Source organism: Galeopterus variegatus, unplaced genomic scaffold (assembly GCF_000696425.1).
Source record: "Galeopterus variegatus unplaced genomic scaffold, G_variegatus-3.0.2 Scaffold1331, whole genome shotgun sequence".
Lineage (NCBI taxonomy): Eukaryota > Metazoa > Chordata > Mammalia > Dermoptera > Cynocephalidae > Galeopterus > Galeopterus variegatus.
Genome location: NW_007727442.1, coordinates 299133 through 306648, shown reverse-complemented (window position 1 = coordinate 306648; position 7516 = coordinate 299133). Strand labels below are relative to the sequence as shown.

Here is a 7516-nt window from a genome sequence, read left to right as displayed (position 1 = left end):
TCACTGCATCAATCCAGAAATTATTTATTAAAAAATATTGTGAGGACAAGAAATACAAAATTTAGCCAACTTTGCAGTTCTCAGTTGCTTAAATCCCACAGTATTTGCAAATATAATCAAAAGATGCCGACTCTTGAAAGCTTATATATTTCTAGTCATTTCCCATTGAATATTTTGGAATTTTGTATGTCATGTATTATTTATTCATTCACATATTCTGCTTCATGATTTATATCGGAATAATCTGGATAATTCTTTTCCTGGGCAGTCATTCATTTGATCCTGTGACTTCCATGGTGAAAAAAACACCATAGTTAGAGGAACAGATGAAGTCAGAACACACAAATGCATCACAAAGTCCCACAATGGAAAAAACAATGATTCTGCTTTGAATCAAAGTTTACAGTACACTACTAATGGAAATTAGTGATAATGACTGCTAAGCAAGTTAAGGTGAATGATCCAAGCTAACTTGACTTGTTGAATCCAGTACAACCTTTATGCTAACTCTCTCCCTGTTAATCAATTTAGTGATAAAAATCCTTTTATACTACTTAGCAAGCTAGTAAAGGCATGGTGCTCCTTAGAAACTGATCTCATTTACTAAAGAGCACGGAATAGCATATGGTTTCCACCCACTTCAGCCAGTACACCCTAATCTCAATCTTCAACCTGTGGGTTTTCCCTGCCAATCAACACTGGAGATGTTTATTTTTGTCACATCTTTCAAAAGAGCCCATGCCAATAGAATGGAGGCCCAATCCCCATGTCCTTAAAAGCCCAGGGACCATCCCCTCTCTACTCTGTCTGCGGTGTAAGGATATAGTATATAAACCCACAGTGTAACAGTGCTTTATTTGGGGGGTTGGGAGGAAGACACTGGTGAGGGAAGAAATCTATTAAAGGACTACAAATGCAGGGAGCTGAATAGTCCAATAAGTTCCCTTAGAGAAAAAGCTCTGTGTTAATAATGGAAAGAGTACATTTAAATATATAAATAATTAATGAAGCAAAATATAATTACTTACATCCGATTTCATTCCATTCATTGAATACCCACAAGGATTGAACAGTGTGGCATCAATGACAGAACCTGGTATCAGGTCACGAATTCCACTCTCCTAGGAAAAAGAACAGAATCTAAATTAAACACAAATTTGAAAAGTAAACTGAGAATGAGTTAAACAAAACTTTAGTTCCCATGCAGAAGAATCCAGAAACAATTATTATTGAATATGCTTACACGAGTGACATCCTTTGCAGTAACACCATCTTTCATGTAGAACTGGTCCATAACTGCTGGGTCAAGCTCACTCATCAGAATTTCCAGGGTTTGATCTGGCTGACTGATTACCCGACTCTCTGGGAAATCCAGAGTATACAAGTACCTATAAAAAAGAAAAAAATCATTTCTAAAAATGACAATTAGCAGTTTAAAATAAATTTTACATAGAACCACCATCAAAAAAACTCAGAAAATTGCATCAAACATACCAACAGTCTGAATTCATACGTCCCATACAGTACGCTGCTCCATCTGTTCAGGGAAGAAAATATAAAATAAATATAAGATCGCTAAGGCCAACACCTAATGAGGACGAAAGCCTTGTCTGTGGGGAATTTTGGATGATACCTGGAGAAATATTACACTGTGCCTAATAAACCAAATTGAATTGCTTTCACAAGTGTTGTAAAGTTCCATATAGTAAAAGTTTTTTTCTACATGCACTTCAATTTCACAGCAAGAGTGGCAAAGATTACCTAAACACAGAAGACAGCATTCATGCAAGATATCTAACTCCTTGATATAATAATGCATACAATTCAAAATGATTACACTATCATTACATCTAGGGCTTTCTACAACTACAAGGTGGTGGTTATGGAAAGCATGGCCCCCAGTTTCAAAATCTAAATAGCAGCCACCACCTTCTATGTGTGTTCTCTTTTTGCGTTTTTTCATTTTTCTTATTCAACTCTGCTGTTGCTGCTGCTTCTTGGCAAAACTGGTAAAAAAACAAAATTGTAATCATTGAACATAGCACTCTGACAATCAAGACGTTTAAAACCTTCAGTCTTCTGGGGAGAAGAAAGCACTGTGTGACATTTAGAACTCTGATTAACAAACAAGGTGGTCACAAATTTTCCTGGCTTGAAGACTTCCACAACTTTCCTGATCAGGTCATCATAGGAGGTCTGACTTAAGTTTGTTTCAAAGCTAACATAAGAAAATTCTGGTTCTGGAGTGATGTGAATAGTCCAATAAGTTCCATCCGATTTCATTCCATTCATTGAATACCCACAAGGATTGAACAGTGTGGCATCAATGACAGAACCTGGTACCAGGTCACGAATTCCACTCTCACGAGTGACATCCTTTGCAGTAACACCATCTTTCATGTAGAACTGGTCCATAACTGCTGGGTCAAGCTCACTCATCAGAATTTCCAGGGTTTGATCTGGCTGACTGATTACCCGACTCTCTGGGAAATCCAGAGTATACAAGTACCAACAGTCTGAATTCATACGTCCCATACAGTATGCTGCTCCATTTGGGAAAATTGCATTAAGAAACTCTATTTCTTCCTGGAAATTCCGGTGTGGGTACTCTTGGTGAGAAGGCTTCATGAAATTCTTCCGAGAATAAAAGAAGCTATGAAATACAAGAATAAAAGAAGCTTTGAATTGAGTCAAACCCACTGTAATCCCTAGCAAGCTTCAACAGGGGAACCAGTGCTTTCAGCAAGAGGGTGGTACCACATGTCTTCAAAATGAAACGTCACTTGGAGACAAACATGCTACTCTCACTGAGTACATAAGCTTCCTGCTTGTCAGTTTTTGTCACACTTATGATTGAACATTGCACATCCTTCAAAAGTACATCCCACTCAGGTCTTGGGATAGTGCGAAGATCCCCAGATCCTTGGTTTGCGTCGGGTTGCTGCCGGGAGAACCAAACCTCCAGCAGCTTCTCGGTACCTTCGAAAAAATGTGCAGCTTCCATCACCGTGAGACTAGCGAACAACCAACAACCACAGAAAATCAACTAAATTAAATCTCTTCTCCCGCCGCTGCCACTGCGGATTGTTCCAGCTGTGTTACTAAAGTTCAGGTTCCTTTTTTTGCTATAATTTTATATTAACTTTTTTAAAAAAAGGATTAATAAAATTTTCCCGGCTTTTTTTGTGAGCGAAAGTTGAACGTGAGTCTGTTGGAAATAGAGGCAGATACAGTTCAGTCTCTTGTAGTCCGCTGCCTCCCCGTTAGAGAGAGTTGAGCGAGCGCTAGCTAATGTCGCCGGCCATACTGTGCTCGAGAGTACCTTCTAATAACAAAATAATCCTAATCCCCCTTCCATCCCTTGTGCATTCTTGCAATTCATTTCTCTTGTGTATAAACATGAACAATTGAATATACTGTTGCTTCATCATTTTGAACAAACTGTTATCTGTTAGGCCAATTAAAAGGAAGAAAAATAAAAGGTTTTATGTTACTTTTATTTATTTCTTTTTTAGTGCTCTTTCTCTATGTAGATCCGAGTTTCTGACCTATATTACATTTCTTCTCTCTAAAGAACTTCTTTTAATAATTCTTGCAAGGCAGGCATACTGGCAACAAATGCTCTCAATTTTTGTTTGTCTGAGAAAGTCTTGATATCTTTCACTTTTGAAAGATAGTTTTGCAAGTGTAGTTTACAAGTTTTACAGAATTCTAGGTGGTGATTTTTTTCCCTGTCAACATTTTATATGTTTCACTTCACTCTCTTTTTGCTTGCATTGTTTATGAGAAGTCGAATGTAATTCTTCTCTTTGTTCCCCCTTAGGTAAGGTGTTTTTTTTCCTCTGGCTTCTCTCAGGATTTTTTCCATATCTTTGATTTTCTGTAGTTTGAATATGATATGCCTAGGTACGGTTTTTCTTGTTTCTGTTTTCAGCATTTATCCTGCTTACTGTTCTCGGAGCTTCCTGAACCTGTGGTTTGGTGTCTGACATTAATTTTGAGAAATTCTCAGTCATCGTTCCTTCAAATATTGCTTCTGGTTTTTTCTCTCTTCTCCTTCTGATGTTCCTATTATGTTTCGTATTTGCCTCACAGTTCTTAGATATTCTGTTCTGTTTTTTCCCCCTGGTCTTTGCCTCTTTTCTTTTCAGTTTTAGAGGTTTCTGTTAATATAACCTCAAGCTCAGACATTCTTTCCTCAATTGCATTCAGTCTACTAACAAGCCTATCAAAGGCTTTCTTTCCCCATTTCTGTTAGTGTTTTTGATCTCTAGTGTTTATTTTCTATTCCTAGGGTTTCCACCTCTCTGCTTACATTGTCTATCTGTTCTTGCATGCTATTTTATCCATCAGAGTCCTTAGCATATTAATCATTGTTTTAAATGTCTTGTCTGAAAATTCCAGCATCCCTGCCATGTCTTGTTCTGATGCCTGCTCTATCTCTTCAAACTGTTTTTTTGTATTTTAGTACACCTTGCAATTTTTTCTTGTTAGCTGGATATGATGTACAGGGTAAAAAGAACGGCTGTCAATAGGCATTTAGTAACGTGGTGGTAAGATGTGGGGCGTGAGGAAGTGTTCTACAGTCTTACGATTACGTACCAGCCTTTTAGTGAATGTGTGCCTCTGGATTGTAAACTTCACAAGTGTTTCTCAGGTTTTTTTTTTTTATCACTGCTTAGGATGGATAAAGTGGGCTGGAGTTGGGTATTTCCCTTCCCCCATGTTGTTTAGGCTCTGATAAGACCCCAACTAGCTACACTCTGGTTAACTAGTTTCTCCTGAGGGCAGACCCTGTTAAGAAGAACAGAGCACTCTGGCTTATTTCAAGGTGGTTCTTTTCCCCCTCCTTCTGCCAGAAGCACAAGGATGTTTTTCTCTCATATTTTCTATGAGAATCTGGTTGAACTTCTGGAGGTAAAACTCACAAAAGCAAAAGCATCCCCCTGCCCCATGACTGGCTACCCTTGACGTTTTAACTCTCAGACTTGTCCTGGGACTCCAGTAATTCATCAATATGAAGATTCAAGTTTTCCTACTCCGGCAATGGTTCCTTTGGAAGTTGCTGTCCATGGGTTTCTGCTCTGGTACGTTATGATTCTCTGTATCAACCTGTCTTTTTCTCCAATTTGGGGGGCAGCAATATGCTCTACGACCTCATTTCTCTTAAGGACCTAAGAAGAGTTGACTTTTCTATTTGTTCAGCTTTACTTGTCAGGACTGAATGGCAACTTCCAAACGTTTTACAAACAGGATTGGAACCCAAGTGTCTTTTTTGTTCTCCAGCCCTCTATTACTGCCTTCTTTTGTGTGAGATAGTAATTTTCCAACGTACCATTTTAATTCCCTAATCGTTTGTTTACTATACTTTTTGAGTTATTTTCTTAGTGGTTTCCCTGGGAATTGCAATTCACATCAATTTATAACAACCCTGTTCAGATTAATATCAGCATGTACAAAACTTTGCTCCTTCATATACTCTTATAGATCTGTTTCCCTCGTGCTGTTATTTTCACAAATTATACTTTTATATTTTGTGTCTGTATTAGTGTAGATTTATAGTTCTTACTTTATGCAGTTGTCTTTTAAATCAGATTTTAAGAAAGGAGTTACAAACAAAAAAATGCATTTATACTATCTTTAGTTTGCTGAATATAAAATTTTTGGTTGACAGTTATTTATTTCTTTTAGCACTTTGAATATATCATGCTACAGCTTTGGGTCTTCACGGTTTCTGGGGAGAAACTAGCTGTTAGGTCCTAGTTTGTGTTCTCCAGATGAGTTCAAGGAGATGATAGTGGATATCCCAAGGATGAAGAGCTTTTGACTCCCCCAAACCACAGATGTGGGTAGCAGTGGAGGGAAGGGGGCCCTTATCATGGGGGGTAAGGCGTAGGCTGTTCTATTTTCAGATGGCTGGAGACTCCCTACCACTTGTAGGTTTGCAGGGTTAGTATGGCTCAGAAGGTAGCATGTGAGTTGGTTATCCACTGAGTTTCTTTTTCAGTCTCATTTGTTCTGTGGTTACTAGAAAGTCTCCTCAACTGTTTTCTTTGGTTTCCAGTGTTGAATTTTGTCCCTGTATTTGTACATCATTGTTGTTTTAATGGAAACTTGGGAGAGGGAAAATGAAGCATTATCTTTTAACATGGCTTATATCTTCTTGAATGGCTTTTACACCACAGGTAAGCAATAAAGTAAGGAAAAGCATGGAGACAATTACCCCCAATAAGAAAATAGAAGATAGCTCCCAAGAATAGTTGTCTGTCTGCTTTGTGGAATGGCAGAAGGGCCAGGCACTAATCTCATGGGCAGATAAATCTCTTGCAGTTGAGTTAAAATATAGTTGGCAACTAAGGAGTGTCCAAAGAAAGACAGTAGTCACTCCAATAAACAAGTTGTGTTGTCAGGGTGTCTCATGTTTCACATGAGTTTTTACACTAATGTCTATTGTCCTGACAAGGGGGTGTAAACTGAGTCCCAGTAACCTCAGTATGGTGACATGTGTTAATATGGACTTATAGTGAGGGCCCTTGAAAAGTGGCTTGGTGCTTAGATACTCTCATAAAAATTCCGAAGCCTCCAAATGTGCTGAGAGAAGGCAGGGGGATGTTGGCCAAGTGGTTCGACAGAAGAAATTTTGCTTTTTTTCCTCTTTTATCCCCCAGAAGGGAGTTCAAAGCATATTTTATTCTGAAAGCCAAGTAAAGAAAATTCCGTCCAATGACATGGATATTTGATATTTTACTTCTCAGGCAAGATAAACTCTTCTTTGGTGTGGGCTGGTGCTGAGACTCTGACTTGCCAACATTCTGTTTGGGTTTAACAGGACAGATTACCTTGGAGCTTCTCGGAGTCAAAACAAGCAACCAGCAGAGGTTGCTGAAGTCAGATCTGCCCGGTCTTCCAGGAATCACAGAGAAAACTCAGGTCAAAGAGCAAAACCACACGAGTTCAACTTGAGCTCAACCTTCATATTTGTGGGAAATCGTTTATGAAAATCCAGGTTTGGCAGAGAATCTGCTAAATAATTGAGCTGAGGTGAGGGTTCGCTGTGTGTGGCGGGCGGTGGGGTCGGGGCTGGAGCGTGTCTGGCCACACTGCTTAGGTGTGCCTGTCCTTACAGGGCCTTCATCTAAATCTGCCCAGGCCATTCATGCTGAGTGGAGTGAAGCAAAGGCTCTCGGGGTGGAGTCCTGATCCCACAGCTATCACCTCTGTCTGTTGCACCCTAGGGAATCTCTACAGAGTTTCTCCCTAAATTCCTAGCGCAGTCAGTGGACACAAAGGAAACCAGAACAGAGTCCGCCACAGGAGTGTTTTCATTGCAGGCGACAGAGGCGCTGTGCTTTCTCGGGGCTGGCTTATTTTTTTATTTTTATTTTTTGTGACCGGTAAGGGGATCGCAACCCTTGGCGTGGTGTCGCCTGCACCACGCTCAGCCAGTGAGCGCACCGGCCATCCCTATATAGGATCCGAACCCGCGGCGGGAGCACCGCTGCACTCCCAGTGCCAC

The 7516-nt window shown here is 39.7% G+C and overlaps 1 long non-coding RNA gene and 1 pseudogene across 1 annotated transcript; both read right to left on the bottom strand.

Annotated features, from left to right (window-relative positions):
• Positions 1–924: 924 nt before the first annotated feature.
• LOC103593373 lies at positions 925–1540 on the bottom strand. The gene is made up of 4 exons (XR_550743.1): positions 1495–1540; positions 1244–1388; positions 1029–1121; positions 925–944 (listed from the first exon to the last, which is right to left on the bottom strand). It is a non-coding gene; the product is annotated as an uncharacterized LOC103593373 (long non-coding RNA).
• Positions 1541–1972: 432 nt separating this feature from the next.
• LOC103593374 lies at positions 1973–3157 on the bottom strand (annotated as a pseudogene).
• Between the last annotated feature and the right edge of the window lie 4359 nt (positions 3158–7516).